This window comes from Macaca fascicularis, chromosome 10 (assembly GCF_037993035.2).
Source record: "Macaca fascicularis isolate 582-1 chromosome 10, T2T-MFA8v1.1".
Taxonomy (NCBI): domain Eukaryota; kingdom Metazoa; phylum Chordata; class Mammalia; order Primates; family Cercopithecidae; genus Macaca; species Macaca fascicularis.
In genome coordinates, this window is record NC_088384.1 from 90,158,062 (window position 1) to 90,176,705 (window position 18,644).

Genomic DNA, 18,644 nt, shown 5'->3' on the forward strand with positions numbered 1-18,644 from the left:
TATAATTCAGGTTGCAGTCTAGTAGATGGTGTGTAAGAGTAAGAGCCATCAGGGAGGCATGAGGGTGGAAGCAATGGAGAATCAAAACAGCACTTTCCTTTAGGGTGTTCACCTTCAGTGAGGGTGAAGCTGCTGGAGAAGCCCAAGAAGTGGTTTCTTTCTTTAAGCCCATGCTCCCCAGCCCTGTTGGGAACAGCCACTGTCAAGTCCACAACAGTGCACTGAGGACAAGGGTAAGGGGAGAGAGATGACCTCCTTTCCAAGTCTAATTATGGGCTTTGGTGGTACTGCCTTCAGCAGCTGGTGCTGAGCTTGCATTTCCTGTGCCCCAAGGGGGACTTTGGCAGGTCATGTTCCCCGCTCCCATAGGGGTGACTGCACCAAGGGTCAGATCTCCAGGGGAGTAGGGTCTGCCTCCCTCTTCTGCTTCTTGGAGCTGTGGGACACTGTACCCCAACTGACCAAGGGAGCAGGTTGGGGCACTAAGCAATGACACCTGCAGACTGCTTCCAGGTCACAAAGCTGTCCCTAGCTGCAAGTCTCACCACTGGTGAGAAACTTCAGTTTCAGCAACTCTCCTCTCATTCCAGTCCTATGATGGGAGACAGCCTAATTTAGTGTTTATGGCTGGGGCACTCTTCACACTCAGTGATCAGTTCTGGCTGTGCGGCCCTTCCCCCATTCCAGAACAAGCACCCCAATCTCTAGCATGAGACTAAAAGGCCTGCTGTGGCTGCCACTGCCAGGTTGCCAAACAACGTCTGGCTTTGTATGAGCCTGGATTATGGCATCCTCCTCTTGGCCCCAGATCTGGGAAACTGTCTGCACTTTTCCCAGTGTCTTTCCCTTTCTCTGCCTCCCAGGGCTTGGGAGAAACGAGTGTTCATCCTTGGCCTGGGTTGCACAGATCTGTGAGTCATAGAGGGAGACTGACTGCCCCTGTCATACACTGGAGCTTCACTCACATTTGTCAGCCAAACACCATCACGGGGGCTGCTTGTTCACCTTTTCCTCCCCAGGGTCTGGGTTACCGTTTACCATTTCAGTGAATTCCTGTCTTCCTTCTTGAATTAAAGCTCTCATAGTTGGTCTTGATGCGCTGTTTTGTTGTTTCCAAGTGACTAAGTCATGCTGAAAGCTTTTAATCTGTCATCTTGAAGAAAAAAACACCTAGTATTTTAAAATAGACCTTTATGTTTTCCGGTTACAGAGGAAATAACGGCTAATAAAAAATGAAACATTCCAGAAACAAGAAATGAAAGTCCTCCACAATTTTTATTATGCATGTTTTTAATAAAAGACCATGAGCTCTGCAGAGGAAAAAAGAGAACTTTATTTTCTAAAACTAATCTGCAGGCCAGGCGCTGTGGCTCACACCTGTAATCCCAGCACTTTGGGAGGCCAAGGCAGGTAGATCACCTGACGTCGGGAGTTTGAGACCAGCCTGGCCAACATGGTGAAACCCCCGTCTCTACTAAAAGTATAAAACTTAGCCGGGCCTGGTGGCACACACCTGTAATCCCAGCTACTGGGGAGCCTGAGGCAGGAGAATCGCTTGAACCCGAGAGGCGGAGGTTGCAGTGAGCCGAGATCATGCCTTTGGCACTCCAGCCTGGGCAACAGAGTGGGACTCTGTCTCCAATCAATCAGTCAATCAATCAAAGCAATCTGCAGACTAAGGAGATGTAGCCTTTCATGCAAACTGAAAATGTGCTCTGAAGTTTTGGGGTGGGTGGAGAGTTAGAGATTAGATACACAAAACCTGCATGACAGGCGAGGATAATCAGGAGAATGAGGAACAGAGTCTTGATTGGATGGGCTTTAAGCCCAAAATCACCAGTCTCTCTTAATTGGCTTGTTCCAGGTGGTTAGATGGTTGGCACCAGGTGGTCTCTTGGTGGTCAGTTGGGATATTCCCGGTTGTAGTTGTTTCCAGGCATTGCTCTTTGACTTGGTTGCAGAAAACCAAGTTTTGCGGTGCTTTCTAAGGTCATAGAGAGCATGGCCACTCCCTTGCCCTGCCATGGCCTCTTGGGTCTGCTTTTTTTTTTTTTTTTTTTGAGACGGAGTCTCGCTCTGTCGCCCAGGCTGGAGTGCAGTGGCTGGATCTCAGCTCACTGCAAGCTCCGCCTCCCGGGTTCACGCCATTCTCCTGCCTCAGCCTCCCGAGTAGCTGGGTCTACAGGCGCCCGCCACCACGCCCGGCTAGTTTTTTTTTGTATTTTTTAGTAGAGACGGGGTTTCATCGTGTTAGCCAGGATGGTCTCGATCTCCTGACCTCGTGATCCGCCCGTCTCGGCCTCCCAAAGTGCTGGGATTACAGGCTTGAGCCACCGCGCCCGGCCTTGGGTCTGCTTTTACTTTTGAACCACAAGGAGTCCATCTTGTCTGTTAACTGGGGGCATAATTCAACATTTCCTCCTTTTAGTTGAAACCTGTTGTAGGCAGCATTAATGACCAACTTATGCTGTGTCTCTTATTGTTGCTAGGGTGGGTCCATCTAGTCCCTCAGTGGGACTCACGTGGCTGACGGACTTATGGCCAGTTTAAACAATTTGGACCAAGCAGGGTAAGAAGGAGAGGCAGGCACCTGTTAGATCTTTATCAGTGTCTCTTATTGACGTTTGGTAGTACTGGTTAAGTCTGTGGATAAGATCTGCAAGCAGGCTGAGTGTGGTGGCTCATGCCCATAATCCTAGCACTTTGGGAGACTGAGGCCAGAGGGTCACTTGAGCCTGGGAGTTTGAAACCAGTCTGGGCAACATAGTGAGTCCCATCTCTGAAAAACAAAAACAAAAAAAACCTAGACGTGTCATGTGATCAAAATCTGGGTTAGAGAACTGGTAAAACATTTGTTAAAGCACACAAGAATAACTATAAAGAGAAGCTAGGGACTTAGGCCTATTATAAGAAGAATTTAAGACAATGTGAGCCAGGCACAGTGCTTCACGCCTGTAATCCCAGCACTTTGGCAGGCCAAGGTTGGAGGATCGCTTGAGCTCAGGAGCTCAAGACCAGCCTGAGCAACATAGTGAGACCATCTCTACTAAAATTTTTTTAAAAATTAGCTGGGTATAGTGGTGCACACCTGTAGTCCCAGTCACTCAGGGGACTGGGGCAGGATGATTGCATGAGCCCAGGAGGTCAAGACTGCAGTGAGAGTGAGTCCTGATCATGCCATGAGACCCTGTTTCCAAAAAAAAAGACAATAACTGTAGACTACAAAAACTTAGAGTAGCCATAATTAAAGATGCAATTGGCAAAGAAATTTGGTTATTTCTGTGGCATACAACAATTTAATATAATAACCATAATTATGACTGTGATAACATATACTAAGACATACCAGAATTTAGGAATATGATTTGGAAACACATTAATGTTACTAACACATTATGTAATATTAATTATGTAATAATGTGTTAGTAATATTAAATTAATATTAATAATACATTTATATAAATACAACTCAAAGAAAGTTACACACCATTTTAAAATATGACAATGCTTCCTGTATGATTTTAGCATACCAAATAAGCCTAATATGTCTTTCTTAGACCTTAGGGGTTCCTGTTATGTCTAAGTTTGGGTAAAAAATGATTGATTTTAAAATTTGAGCCGGGCACAGTGGCTCATGCCTGTAATCCCAGCACTTTGGGAGCCCGAGGTGGGCGGATCACAAGGTCAGGAGTTCAGGACCAGCCTGGCCAATATGGTGAAACCCTGTCTTTTTTAAAAAAATACAAAAATTAGCTGGGCACAGTGGTGTGTGCTACTTGGGAGGCTGAGGCAGGAGAATTGCTTGAACCCGGGAGCAGAGGTTGCAGTAAGCCAAGGCTGCACCACTGCACTCCAGCCTGGGCAACAGAGTGAGACTCCGTCTCAAAAAAAAAAATTTTTTTTGAAATTTAATTTTGAGTAGCTTGTCAAATATCAAATGTTTAAAACACTTGATCAAAATGAGGCCACAGGTCACTATGAAATAAAACCAAAGTGACAAAAGATCTTAAAGGCACAAAGCACAGAAACTGATAAAAGACAAAATGGAATCTCTATTTCCTAGGCCAGTTACCAGAAAGCTAAAGAAAAACCTTTTACAATTTTTGTTTTGTTTTGTTTTGTTTTTAATTGAGACGGAGTCTCGCTCTGTTGCCCAGGCTAGAGTGCAGTGGTGCGATCTCGGCTCACTGCAAGCTCCGCCTCCTGGGTTCAGGCTGTTCTCCTTCCTCAGCCTCACTAGTAGCTGGGACTATAGGCACCCGCCACCACGCCCGGCTAATTTTTTGTATTTTTTTTTTAGTAGAGATGGGGTTTCACCGTGTTAGCCAGGATGGTCTCAATCTCCCGACCTCATGATCTGCCCGCCTCGGCCTCCCAAAGTGCTGGGATTACAGGCGTGAGCCACCGTGCCCCGCTCTACAATTTTTATTAAAGAGCAGATCAATGTTCTGAGAAAACCCTGTTGCTTCAAATAGGGACCCCAACTCTGACCTTGTGTCAGTGTGCTTTTGAATTAGTGTTCAATTTTTAGTAAAATTTACAAATAATTTTCTTTTACTTTTAGCTAACTTGATCACACACAAAATTTCTTTCATGAGGCCAGGTGCAGTGGTTCACGCCTGTCATCCCAGCACTTTGGGAGGCCGAGGCTGGCGGATCACGAGGTCAGGAGATCAAGACCATGGCTAACACAGTGAAACACTGTCTCTACTAAAAATACAAAAAACTAGCCAGGTGTGGTGGTGGGTGCCTGTAGTCCCAGCTACTCGGGAGGCTGAGGCAGGAGAATGACGTGAACCCGGGAGGCAGAGCTTGCAGTGAGCCGAGATCGGGCCACTATACTCCCACCAGGGAGACAGAGCGAGACTCCATCTCAAAAAAAAAAAAAAATTTCTTTCATCAGACTAATCTTTCCCAAACCATTTACAACTTGCTTAAACCTTCAGTTTTGTACATTTCTTTTGGGGAGTGGGAGTATTCTAGCTTAGGAGAAAAATTTATTTTCTTTCTTCTTCATCATTTTGACCACACATGGCTTTTTGTCATGTGAAAGAAAAAATTACTCTCTTTCTCTCTTTTAAATTTTAATTTATTTTTATTTATTTATTTTTCTTTTTGAGATGGAGTCTTACTGTGTTGCCCAGGCTGGAGTGCTGTGGCATGATCTTGGCTCACTGCAACCTCCACCTCCTGGGTTCAAGGGAGTCTCCTGCTTCAGCCTCTAGAGTAGCTGGGATTACAGGCACACACCACCACACCTGGCTAATTTTTCTATTTTTAGTAGAGATGGGTTTCATCATGTTGCCCAGGCTGGTCTCAAACTCCTGACCTCAGGTGACCCACCCACCTCGGCTTACCAAAGTGCTGGCATTATACGCATGAGCCACTGCGCCTGGCCTCTTTTTAACTTTTTTTAAAACCAGAAACACATCCTTCTTTCTTTATATGCTCTCTCTATATAATTGTTTCTTTTAGATCTAGTAGTTTTCATTACATATATTAACTACAATTTTAACTCTTAGTAACCCTAATTTCCAGTGAAAAACCTGGAAGTAAGTAATTTTGAACTGCTGTATACTAGTATTTGTAGATGAAAAACATTTTGTAATTTTTAGCCTTAAATTTTTGTTTAACATCTAAATATATTAGTTGTTTCCATGCCATATAAAATGTCAAAGTATATAAACTTAAACTTGTGTTTAATAATTAATGTTTCAGTATTTTAACTTACCTAGAAATGACTCAGATGTTTTATAATTATGTATTACTTAATTTAACAGAGCATGACTTTGAGATTTTAAATTATGGAAAAGAATTTTGCAACTATGATACAGATACCCTTTCTAATGTCTTTTCCAGTTATCCTGGGTCCCAAGTACCCAGGATAAAATAAATAAATAAATAAATAAGAAAGAAAGATTGGAGTGGCTAGTAGTGATGGTGACATTTTATAATTTTTTTTTTTTTTTTTTTTTTTTGAGACGGTGTCTCGCTCTGTCGACCAGGCTGGAGTGCAGTAGCACGATCTTGGCTCACTGCAACCTCTGCCTCCCAGGTTCAAGCAATTCTCCCGCCTCAGCCTCCTGAGTAGCTGGGATTACAGATGCCCACCACCGTGCCTGGCTAATTTTTGTACTTTTTTTTTAGTAGAGAAGGGGTTTCACCACGTTGACCAGGCTGGTCTCGAACTCCTGACCTTGTGATCCACCCGCCTTGGCCTCCCAAAGTGCTGGGATTACAGGCATGAGCCACTATGCCTGCCACATTTTATAATTTTTAAGAGCTTATGTTTGGCAGGGCTTTTTCTGTGTCCATTTCGTGTGATCTGGGTTGGGGCTATGTTTTTCCAGAGAGACTGAGTATTTGCTCTTGTTGAATGCCTCAATGTAGGACTAATTTTTCACTTTAATTTTTTGGCTTGAAGGTTCTAAAAACATGTGGTTAGTGTAAATATGATCCTCAAACCCACGTAAGGGTGGGCCTATGGTTATACATTCTTAAGGAAGACTTTTTAAAACTTTTTTATGCAGAACGGGCATACTTCCTCGTTATTTCTCTATGATGGTGGAAAAACTAGTTCACACTTTGACTGAAGGTCCAAGTTTTCCCGGGCATCTGAGTTCTAATGTCCTGCTTCATTTTCTATCCCTGTGTGTCTGTCAGAATACCAGGTCCTTGATTACTGAGATAAGCAATCTTCTCCATTCCCTTATCTATAGCATTAGGATCAATTTGTGTTTATCACCCAGTTTGAGCGCCTTTTTTTTTTTTTTTTTTTTCTGAGATGGAGTCTCTCTCTGTCCCCCAGGCTGGAGTGCAATGGCAATGGCGTGATCTCGGCTCACTGCAACCTCTGCTTCCTGGGTTAAAGTGATTCTCCTGCCTCAGCTTCCCGAGTAGCTGGGACTACAGGAGTACTCCACCATGCCTGGCTAATTTTTGTATCTTTAGTAGAGATGGGGTTTCACTATGTTGGCCAGACTGATCTCAAACTCCTGACCTCAGGTGATCTGCCCACCCTGGCCTCCCAAAGTGCTGGGATTACAGGCATAAGCCACCGCACCCGGCCTAGATCCCTCTTTATTTTTAGTCTCTGGAGAGACAGAAAGAGAGAGAGAAACAGAGAGAAAGGAAGAGAGAGAGAGATCAATCCTAGACTTTTACTTTCTTCGGAGAGCAATATGCATTTAAAATAATGTTTACGACGTTTTAGTCCGCAATTTTAGGCATCTTGTAGCTGAAGGTTTTCAGAAAATCTAGACTGAAATATTGCTGGAAACAGAATGTCATTAAACTATTCCTTCTCCCAAATCCTCAGAGTCCCTTGGGAGAAAATATGCAATAAAGATGTGAGGGCTTCTCCAGTCATCACTGATGAGTCTGAAAAGTAAAAACAGGGTAGTGTAATGTTCCTCATTAGGATTCTGCTTAATACTTAAGGATTTTGTTAACATTTGGTTTTGCTTAATTTTGCCCACATTGCTTTTCTCAGAAATGGGCATTATGGGGATTCTAATGGCTTCTTGAACATCAAATAGCTCTTAAAAGTAAAACCATGATGGACTGAGGGTCAATTAATCAAACAGGGATTGAATTTCCCTTGAAATACATATGGGTTTAATACATATGAAATACATACTTCCCTTGGAATACATATGAGTTTATGAAGAGGAGGAGAGTTCTTCATAATTAAAAAAATGTGGGATAATGTTTGAGATGCTTGAGAAATGCAAAATGTTGGATTGTGCTGTCAGAATGAATAGTCCCAACCAGGAAATGAAAACATCTCGTACTGTTTCAGACACACAGTATACACTTAAGGAATTTTGGCACAATCTCAATTTTTAAAATGTTTCAAACACCCCTAAGCTTATTTCTGTGAAAGAAACTTCTTTCCTATCTGCCTGCAATCGAATGTTCAGGGTATGCTGCAGAGAAAAGGAGGGGTTAGTACATTCTACCTGAAGGAATCTAAAAAGGCAGCACAGATGGTGCTAGAGCTGAGTCCTAAAAGAAGAGCTGTTTGCCTGGTGGACTATGATGGGCAGAGGGAGCAGCATGTGTAAAGACTCAGAGGCAGGGAAACAGCTTGGAATTTTTAAGGAACTGCAATTAATTTACTATGCCAAGGTATAATATAGGAAAGGGACACAGTGAGAGATGGGGCAGCAGGACCAGTTAGTTAGAGGCACTCACTTTATTATTTATTTATTTATTTAGAGACAGGGTCTGGCTTTGTCACTCAGGCTGCAGTGCAGTGGCACAATCTCAGCTCACTGCAACCTCTGCCTCCTGGGCTGAAGCCATCCTCCCACCTCTGCCTCCGGAGTAGCTTGGATTACAGGCGTGCATCACCACACCTGGCTAATTTTTGTACTTTTTGTTTTGCTTTGTTTTGTTTTTGTTTTTGTTTTTGTTTTTTGAGACGGAGTCTCGCTCTGTTGCCCAGGCTGGAGTGCAGTGGCGCGATCTTGGCTCACTACAAGCTCTGCCCCCCGGGTTCATGCCATTCTCCTGCCTCAACCTCCCGTGTAGCTGGGACTACAGGCGTCTACCACCATGCCACGCTAATTTTTTTTTGTATTTTTAGTAGAGACGGGGTTTCACCATGTTAGCCAGGATGGTCTCGATCTCCTGACCTCGTGATCCGCCCGTCTTGGCCTCCCAAAGTGCTGGGATTACAGGCGTGAGCCACCACGCCTGGCCTAGAATGTTAATATTGAGAGGGGAAGCCAGCTGGACTTCCTGGGTCGAGTGGGGACTTGGATAACTTTTCTGTCTAGCTAAAGGTTTGTAAACACACCAGTCAGCACTTGGTAAAAACGCACCAATCAGTGCTCTGTGTGTAGATAAGGTTTGTAAACACACTGATCAGCACTCTATAAAAACAGACCAATCAACACTCTGTAAAATGGACCAATCGGCTCTCTGTAAAATGGACCAAGCAGCAGGATGTGGGTGGGGCCAAATAAGGGACTAAAAGGTGGCCACCCGGGCCTGCAGTGGCAACCCGCTCAGGTCCCCTTCCAATCTGTGGAAGCTGGAAGCTTTGTTCTTTTGCTTTTCACAAGAAATATTGCTGCTGCTCACTCTTTGGGTCGTCACTACCTTTATGAGCTGTAACACTCACCGCGAGGGTCTGTGCCTTAATTCCTGAAGTCAGTGAGACCACGAACCCACCAGGAGGAACAAACAACTCTGGACTTGCCACCTTTAATAGCTGTAACACTTGCTACAAAAGTCTGCAACTTCACTTCTGAAGTCACCGAAACCACAAACCCACCAGAAGGAAGAAACTCTGGACACATCTGAACATCTGAAGGAACAAACTCTGGACATCACCATCTTTAAGAACTGTAACACTCACCATGAGGGTCTGCAGCTTCATTCTTGAAGTCAGCGCGACCAAGAACTCACCAGAAGGAACCAATTCTGGACACATTTTGATGACCCAGATGGGACACATTTTGGCAACTCCACCAGGACAGTCACCAAGCGGTGAGTACCATTGGACCCCTTTTGTTTGCTATTCTGTCCTGTTTTTCCTTAGAATTTGCAAGCTAAATACCAAGCACCTGTCAGCCAGTTAAAAGCGACTAGCGCAGCTGTAGGACTAAAGACATGGGTGTCAGGATTTCTGGGAAAGGGCTCTCTAACAACCCCTGACTCGTTGGAGTTGGGAGCGTTGGTTTGCCTGGAACCAGCTTCCACTTTCCCTGTACTTCTGGGCTGAGCCAAGGGTCAACAGAGAGGAAAGCCATTCAGCTCCAGGGTCCCAACAACAAGTTGGTTGACCCTGTGACCATGAGCGGAACTCTCAAAGTCATGTCGCCCAAGTGAGACTTGCCCATCTATCCTATCTATCCTGACCCTTGCCTCCTGGGTCCTAATGCTTGTCAGACAAACTTCCTCTCGCCTCTCTTCTCCGAGGCTATTCCCGCTTCTAAAAACCACTCCCTGTCTCTGGTGCTTTTCTAGTTTCTTCTATAAGAATGATTTCTAGTATAAACTCCAGGACCTATTCCCTTCGTTAGGCACTCGGGCTTACTAATCAGAAAGACACAATTTTTGCCCAAAGCCCCGTCGGGGTAGGGGGACTATCTTATCTGTCATTTTAGGATCCCTCCTCAGACAAGCAGGCCTAACAAAAGCTATTCCTGAAGCTAGGATATGGGGAGCCTCAGAAATGATATCCTGCCTATTCAAGTGAGGACAAAAGGTCTCACTCTTCCAACCCTGGAGATCCCTTCCCTCCCTCAGGGTAAGGCTCTCCACTTCATTTTTGGGGCATAACATCTTTATAGGACAGGCGTAAAGTCCCAATACTACCAGAAGAACACTTAGGACTCTAATGGGTTTTTGAGAATGCATCAGTAAGAACCACTAAATCCGATTTTTCTTGGTCCTCTTTGTGATCTAGGAGGACAGGCAAGGGTGCAGGTTTTCAAGAATGTGTCGGTAAAGGCCGCTAAATCCGACCTTCCTCAGTCCTCCTTGTGGTCTAGGAGGAAAACTAGTGTTTCTGCTCTGCATTGGTGAGCACAACTATTCCAATCAGCAGGGTCCAGGGACCATTGCAAGTTCTTGGGCAAGAGGTGTTTCTGCTGCTGCGGTGAGTGCAACTATTCTGATCAGCAGGGTCCTCCAGGGACTGTTGCGGGTTCCTGGACAGGGCGAGAAACAAACAAACCAAAACCGCGGGTGGTTTTGTCTTTCAAATGGAAAACATTCAGGCATCAACAGGCTCACCCTTGAAATGCATCCTAAGCCACTGGGACCAATTCGACCTGCAAATCCTGAAAAAGATGTGGCTCAATTTTTTCTACACTACAGCTTGGCCCCAGTATTCTCTCTCTGATGTGGAAAAATGGCCACCTGAGGGAAATATAAATTAACAATACTATCCTGCAGCTTGACCTTTTCTGTAAGAGGGAAGGTAAATGGAGTGAAATACCTTATGTCCAAAATTTCTTTTCACTGAAGGAGAATACACAACTATGCCAAGTTTGCAACTTACATCCCATAGGAGGACCTCTCAGCTTACCCCCATATCCTAGCCTCCCTATAACTTCCCTTCCTATTAATGATAAGCCTCCTCTAATCTCCCCTGCCCAGAAAGAAATAAGCAAAGAAATCTCCAAGGGACCACAAAACCCCCCAGGGTATTGGTTATGTCCCCTTCAAGCTGTAGGAGGAGGGGAATTTGGCCCAACCCGGGGACACATCCCCTTCTCCCTCTCTGATTTAAAGCAGATCAAGGCAGACCTGGGGAAGTTTTCAGATGATCCTGATAGGTACACAGATGTCCTACAGGGTCTAGGGCAAACCTTCTATCTCACTTGGAGAGATGTCATGCTATTGTTAGATCAAACCCTGGCCTTTAATGAAAAGAACGTGGCTTTAGTTGCAGCCCGAGAGTTTGGAGATACCTGATATCTTAGTCAAGTAAATGATAGAATGACAGCTGAAGAAAGGGACAAATTCCCTATCAGTCAGCAAGCTGTCCCCAGTATGGATCCCCACTGGGACCTCGACTCAGATCATGAGGACTGGAGTCACAAACATCTGTTGACTTGTGTTCTAGAAGGACTAAGGAGAATTAGGAAAAAGCCCATGAATTATTCAATGATGTCCACCATTACTCAGGGAAAGGAAGAAAATCCTTCTGCCTTCCTCAAGCAGTTATGAGAGGCCTTAAGAAAACATACTCCTCTGTCACCTGAATCACTCGAGGCCCAATTCATTCTAAAAGATAAGTTTATTACCCAATCAGCCGCAGATATCAGGAGAAAACTCCAAAAGTCAGACCTGGGCCCTGAACAAAATCTGGAGGCATTATTAAACCTGGCAACCTCGGCGTTCTATAATAGAGACGAAGAGGAACAGGCCGAAAAGGAAAAGCGAGATCAGAGAACAGCCACAGCCTTAGTCGTGGCCCTCAGACAAACAAACCTTGGTGGTTCAGAAAGGACAGAAAATGAAGCAGGTCAATCACCCAGTAGGGCTTGTTATCAGTGTGGTGTGCAAGGACACCTTAAAAAAGATTGTCCAACAAGAAACAAGCCGCCCCCTCACCCATGTCCACTATGACAAGGCAATCACTGGAAGGCATACTGCCCTAGAGGACAAAGGTTCTCTGGGTCCGAAGACCCCAACCAGATGATCCAACAACAGGACTGAGGGTGCCCAGGGCAAGCGCCAGCTCATGTCATCACCCTCACTGAGCACTGGGTACATTTAACCATTAAGGGCCAGGAAATTGACTTCTTCCTATGCACTGGCGCAGCTTTCTCAATGTTAGTCTCCTGTCCCAGACAGCTGTCCTCAAGGCCCGTTACCATCTGAGGAATCTTGGGACAGCCTATAACCAGGTCTTTCTCCCACCTCCTCAGTTGTAATTGGGAGACTTTGCTACAGATAGTAAGTATGCTTATCTAATCCTACATGCCTATACTGCAATATGGAAAAAAGGGAGTTTCTAACCTCTGGGGGAACCCCCATTAAATATTACAAGGAAACTATGGAGTTATTGCATGCAGTGCAAAACCCCAAAGAGGTGGCAGTGTTACACTGCCGAAGCCATCAAAAAGGGAAGGAGATGGGAGAACAGCAGCATAAGCAGCTGGCAGGGGCAGGGAAAGAAGAGCAGAGAGTTAGAGAGAGAGAGAAAGAGACAGAAAGTGAGAGACAGAGAGAGAGAGAGAGAGAGGAAGTGACAAAGACAAAGAGGGAGTCAGAAAGAAGAGAAAGGGAGGAAAGACAGAAAGAGAGAAGGAAAGAGAGGAAGAGACAAAGGAGTCAAAGAGAGAGAAAGAGATAGAAGTAAAGAAAAAACAGTGTACCCTATTCCTTTAAAAGCCAGGGTGAAGTTAAAACCTATAGTTGATAATTGAAGGCCTTCTCTGTAACCCTGTAACACTCCAGTACCACTTTGTTGTCAGTGTAAACAAGGGTGTACCCCGAAAGCACTGAGGCCACTGACAACCCACAGCTTTCCTATCAAAAATCCTTAACCCAGCAGTTTTCCTAACAGGGGATCTAAATCTCAATTAATTACCATACAAAGGTCCAACCAGACCAAGGAAGAACTCTCTTCAGGTCAGGACAATCAATTTTTCCTCCCAGGCGATTAAGGGAAAAAGACACAATGGGTAGTCACTAAGTGATAAGGAAACTCTTGTAGAAGCAAAGTTAGGAAAATTGTCTAATAATTGGTTTGCTGAAAGGTGTGAGCTGTTTGCACTAAAGCCAAACCTTAAAGTGCTTACAGAATCAGGAAGGAGCCATCTATACCAATTCTAAGTTAGTATTAATTGAACGAGGTTTTATTAATAGCAAAGAAAAATTAAAATCCCAAACTTACAAGGTTTTCAACTAAAGTAAAGTTTGTTAAAAGTTAACAGTATAACATGTATTATCCTACTACCACACACTCTTAAAGGATTTCTCAGTTTGCAAGAAATAACGAAATCTATCCTTACTCTACAATCCCAAACAGACTCTTTGGCAGCAGCGACTCTCCAAAACCACCGAGGCCTAGACCTCCTCATTGCTGAGAAAGGAGGACTCTGCACCTTCTTAGGGGAAGAGTGTTGTTTTACACTAACCAGTCAGGGATAGTACGAGATGCCACCTGGCGTTTACAGGAAAAGGCTTCTGAAATCAGACAATGCCTTTCAAACTCTTTTTTTTTTTTTTTTTTGAGACAGAATCTTGCTCTGTTGCCCAGGCTGGAGTGCAGTGGCCAGATCTCAGCTCACTGCAAGCTGTGCCTCCCGGGCTTATGCCATTCTCCTGCCTCAGCCTCCCAAGTAGCTGGGACTACAGGTGGCTGCCACCTCGCCCGGCTAGTTTTTTTTTTTTTTTTTTTTTTGTATTTTTTAGTAGAGATGGGGTTTCACCGTGTTAGCCAGGATGGTCTCGATCTCCTGACCTCGTGATCTGCCCGTCTCGGCCTCCCAAAGTGCTGGGATTACAGGCTCGAGCCACCGCACCCGGCCGACGCCTTTCAAACTCTTATACCAACATCTGGAGATGGGCAACATGGCTTCTCCCCTTTCTAGGTGCCATGGCAGCCATCTTGCTAGTACTCGCCTTCGGGCCCTGTATTTTTAACCTCCTTGTCAAATTTGTTTTCTCTAGGATCAAGGCCATCAAGCTACAGATGGTCGTACAAATGGAACCCCAAATGAGCTCAACTAACAACTTCTACGGAGGACCCCTGGACCAACCTGCTGGCCCTTTCAATGGCCTAAAGAGTTCTCCTCTGGAGGACACTACAACTACAGGGCCCCTTCTTCACCCCTATCCAGAAGGAAGTACCTAGAGCGGTCATCACCCAATTCCCAACAGCAGTTGGGGTGTCCTGTTTAGAGGGGGATTGACAGGTGAAATCAGCTGGACTTCCTGGGTTGAGTGGGGACTTGGAGAACTTTTCTGTCTAGCTAAAGGTTTGTAAACACACCAATCAGCACTCTGTAAAAACACACCAATCAGTGCTCTGTGTCTAGCTAAAGGTTTGTAAACACACCAATCAGCACTCTAAAAAAGGACCAATCAACACTCTGTAAAATGGACCAATCAGCGCTCTGTAAAATGGACCAATCAGCAGGATGTGGGCAGGGTCAAATAAGGGAATAAAAGCTGGCTGCCTGAGCCAGCAGCAGCAACTTGCTCAGGTCCCCTTCCAAGCTGTGGAAGCTGGAAGCTTTGTTGTTTTGCTCTTCACAATAAATCTTGCTGCTGCGCAGTCTTTGGGTTCTCACTACCTTTATGAGCTGTAAGACTCACTGCGAGGGTCTGCGGCTTCATTCCTGAAGTTAGCAAGACCACAAACCCACCGGGAGGAGCAAACAACTCTGGACATGCCACCTTTAATAGCTGTAACACTCGCTGCAAAGGTCTGCGACTTTACTTCTGAAGTCAGCAAGACCATGAACCCACTGGAAGGAAGAAACTCTGGACACATCTGAACATGTGAAAGAACAGTCTCCAGACACACTATCTTTAAGAGCTGTAGGCCGGGCGCGGTGGCTCAAGCCTGTAATCCCAGCACTTTGGGAGGCCGAGACGGGCGGATCACGAGGTCAGGAGATCGAGACCATCCTGGCTAACACGGTGAAACCCCGTCTCTACTAAAAAATACAAAAAACTAGCCGGGCGAGGTGGTGGGCGCCTGTAGTCCCAGCTACTCGGGAGGCTGAGGCAGGAGAATGGCGTAAACCCGGGAGGCGGAGCTTGCAGTGAGCCGAGATCGCGCCACTGCACTCCAGCCTGGGTGACAGAGCCAGACTCCGTCTCAAAAAAAAAAAAAAAAAAAAAAGAGCTGTAACACTCACTGTGAGGGTCCGTGGATTCATTCTTGAAGTCAGTGAGACCAAGAACCCACCAAAAGGAACCAATTCTGGACACAATATTAACTCAGAAACTCCGCTTACTGGCATTACAGTAACTCAGGAGACTAAGGCGGGAGGATCAATTGAGGACAGAAGAGTTTGAAACCAGTCCAGGCAACATAGCAAGACCATGTCTCTACAAACAAAACAAAACAAAACAAAAACATTAGCTGGGTGTGGTGGCTTCTGCCTGTATTCCTAGCTGCTTGGTGTGGGGAAAAGAAAGAGAGATCAGATCATTACTGTGTCTATGTAGAAAAAGGAAGACATAAAGAAACTCCATTTTGATCTGTACTAAGAAAAATTGTTCTGCTTTGAGATGCTGTTAATCTGTAACTTTTGTCCAAACCCTGTGCTCACAAAAACATGTGCTGTATTGAGTCAAGGTTTAATGGATCTAGGGCTGTGCAGGATATGCCTTGGTAAAAATGTTTTTGCAGGCAGTATGCTTGGTGAAAGTCATTGCCATTCTCCATTCTTTATTAACCAGAGACACGATGCATTGCAAAAGGCTGCAGGGACCCCTGCCCAAGAGAGTCTGGTTATTGTCCAGGTTTTCCCTCACTGAGACAGCCTGAGATATGGCCTCGTGGGAAGGAAAAGACCTTACAGCCCCCCAGCCCAACACCCATAAAGGGTCTGTGCTGTGGAGGATTAGTGAAAGAGGAAGGCTTCTGTGCGGTTAAGAGGAAGGCATCTGTCTCCTGCACGTCCCTGGGAATGGAATGACTTGGTGTAAAACTGACCATACATTCTATTTTGAGATAGAAGAAAACCACCTTATGGCTGGAGGCGAGACATCATGGTGGCAATACTGCTCTGTTCCTCTTTACTGCACTGAGGTGTTTATGTAAAGTTAAACATAAATCTAGCCTAAGTGCACATCCAGGCACAGCACCTTTCCTTAAACTTATTTATAACACAGAGTCTTTTGCTCACATGTTTTTCTGCTGACCCTCTCCCCACCTTCACCCTATAGTTATGCCACATTCCCCTTGCTGAGAAAGTAAAGGTAGTGATGAATAAATACTGAGGGAACTCAGAGACCAGTGCCGGTGCAGGTCCTCACTTGCTGAGCCTGGCCCCTGGGCCCACTTTTCTTCCTCTATACTTTGTCTCCATGTCTTATTTCTTTTCTCAGTCTCTTGTCTCCACCTTGTGAGAAATACCCACAGGTGTGGAGGGGCAGGCCCCCTTCAGCTTGGGAGGCTGGTGCAGGAAGATCACTTGAGCCCAGGAGTCTGAGGCTGCACTAAGCTATGATCACGGCACTGCATTCCAGCCTGGGTGTCAGAGCAAGACTAAACCTCTAAAAAACATAAAAAATAAAAAAGTAATTTGAAAAATTAACGTAAAAAATATATATGCCATACTTTGTTTATCTAGTCAGCTTTTGATGGACATTTGAGTCATTTCCAGTTTCTAGCTATACAAAGCTGCTGTGAACATTTGTGTATAAGTCTTTGTCAGCACTCACTTTAATGTATGGTAAAACTAGTAAATTTGTCTGGGAAGATGCTACCACCCCATCACCACTAGCCAAAGTATATGTATGTGTGGCCAGGCGTAGAGCAGAGGGCAGCATGAAGAATTTGTTTCAGGCCCGGACAATCATCGTTCCTCATTTCCCTGGCAACAGTAATTGGGCCAAGGAGCAGGCATGTGACCCAGAAAGGTTAGAGTCTTTTCCCAAAAGAAAGAAAAAAAAATGTTTTCTTCCTGGGTTGCTAAAATGGGACAATGTATACTTGAAGGTATACAGGCTGGTCTTGAACTCCTGGCCACAAGTTTCTGCACTGGTTGTTTAGAGGAAGCCCTTCTACAGTAGGAGAAAATCAGAAGAATGCGTAAGGGAAAATGGGGTGGGGGGAGAGAGAGAATTCCTACCTCCTCTATGAATTAGACTTATGCCAGACAGGAACACTCATGTTTAGACAGAACTGGGAGTCTGAAATAAACCTAATAAGGAAGAAACTAGAGGTTAAAGAGAATGGACATAGTAGATACAGCTGAAATTAAAATACAAAATTTAAAAACACAAAAATTGGCCAGGCGCGCTGGCACATGCCTGTAATCCTAGCACTTTGGGAGGCCAAGGTGGGTGGATCACCTGAGGTCAGGAGTTCAAGACCAGCCTGACCAACATGGTGAAACCCCATCTCTACTAAAAATACAAAAAATTAGCTGGGCGTGGTGGTGGGCACCTGTAATCCCAGCTATTCAGGAGGCTGAGGCAGGCAGGAGAATCACTTGAACCCAGAAGGCAGAGGTTGCAGTGAGCCAAGATTGCGCCACTGCACTCCAGTCTGGGCGACAAGAGCAAAACTGTGTCTAAATACACACACACACACACACACATACACACACACAAATTAGCCGGATGTGGTGGTGCGCACCTGTAATCCCAGCTACTTGAGAGGCTGAGGCATGAGAATTGCTTGAACCTGGGAGGCTGAGGTTACAGTAAGCCGAGATCACGCTGCTGCACTCCAGCCTGGGCGACAAAGCGAGACTCTGTCTCAAAAAAAAAAAAAAGAAAAAGAAAAAAAGAAATTTGCATTTTATGTTGTAGACATTGGGAAATTGTATCAGTCTGTTAGGGCTACCATAACAAAGTACTGCAGACTGGGTGACTGAAACAACAGAAATTTATTTTCTCATAGTTCTGAAAGCTAGAAGTCTGAGATCAAGGTGTTGGCAGGTTTGGTTTCTTGTAAGACCTCTCTCCTCTCTCCTTGGCTTGCCCAGGGTCGTGTTCTCCCAGTATCTGTGTCTTCACACGGTCTTCCTTCTTTATGTGTCTGTGTCCAAATTTCCTCTTCTTACAAAGATGCAAGTCATATTGGATTAAGGCCTTTTTTTTTTTCCTTTGAGACTGGGTCTCACTCTCTTTCCCAAGCTGAGGTGCAGTGGGGCAATCATAGCCAGCCGCAGCCTTGGACTTAGTGGCTTAAGTGATCCTCCTATGCCAGCCTTCCAAGTAGCTAGGACTACAAGTGTGTGCCACCAAACCCTGCTAATTTTTCTAATTTTTTTTAGAGATGGGGTCTCACTATGATGCCCAGGCTGGTCTCAAATTCCTGGCTTCAAGCAATCCTCTGGCCTTGGCCTTTCAAATTTCTGGAATTACAGGCATGAGCCACCATACCTGGCCATGGCCTCATTTGTAATTACCTCTTTAAAGACCGTGTCTCCAAATATAGGCACTTTCTAAGGTACTAGGGCATAGAACTTCAACATATGGATTTT

The 18,644-nt window shown here is 45.0% G+C and overlaps 2 long non-coding RNA genes across 3 annotated transcripts; one reads left to right on the top strand and one right to left on the bottom strand.

Moving 5' to 3' along the window:
- Positions 1-5,433: 5,433 nt before the first annotated feature.
- Positions 5,434-18,067, bottom strand: LOC135965635 (uncharacterized). 2 transcript variants are annotated; one of them, XR_012419293.1, is made up of 2 exons: positions 17,792-18,067; positions 5,434-7,380 (listed from the first exon to the last, which is right to left on the bottom strand). It is a non-coding gene; the product is annotated as an uncharacterized lncRNA (long non-coding RNA). The 2 variants fall into 2 exon arrangements; XR_010578641.1 differs by lacking the exon at positions 17,792-18,067 and adding an exon at positions 17,283-17,681.
- On the top strand, positions 8,971-16,502 carry LOC135965634 (uncharacterized). The gene is made up of 2 exons (XR_010578640.1): positions 8,971-9,498; positions 14,143-16,502. It is a non-coding gene; the product is annotated as an uncharacterized lncRNA (long non-coding RNA).
- Positions 18,068-18,644: the final 577 nt, after the last annotated feature.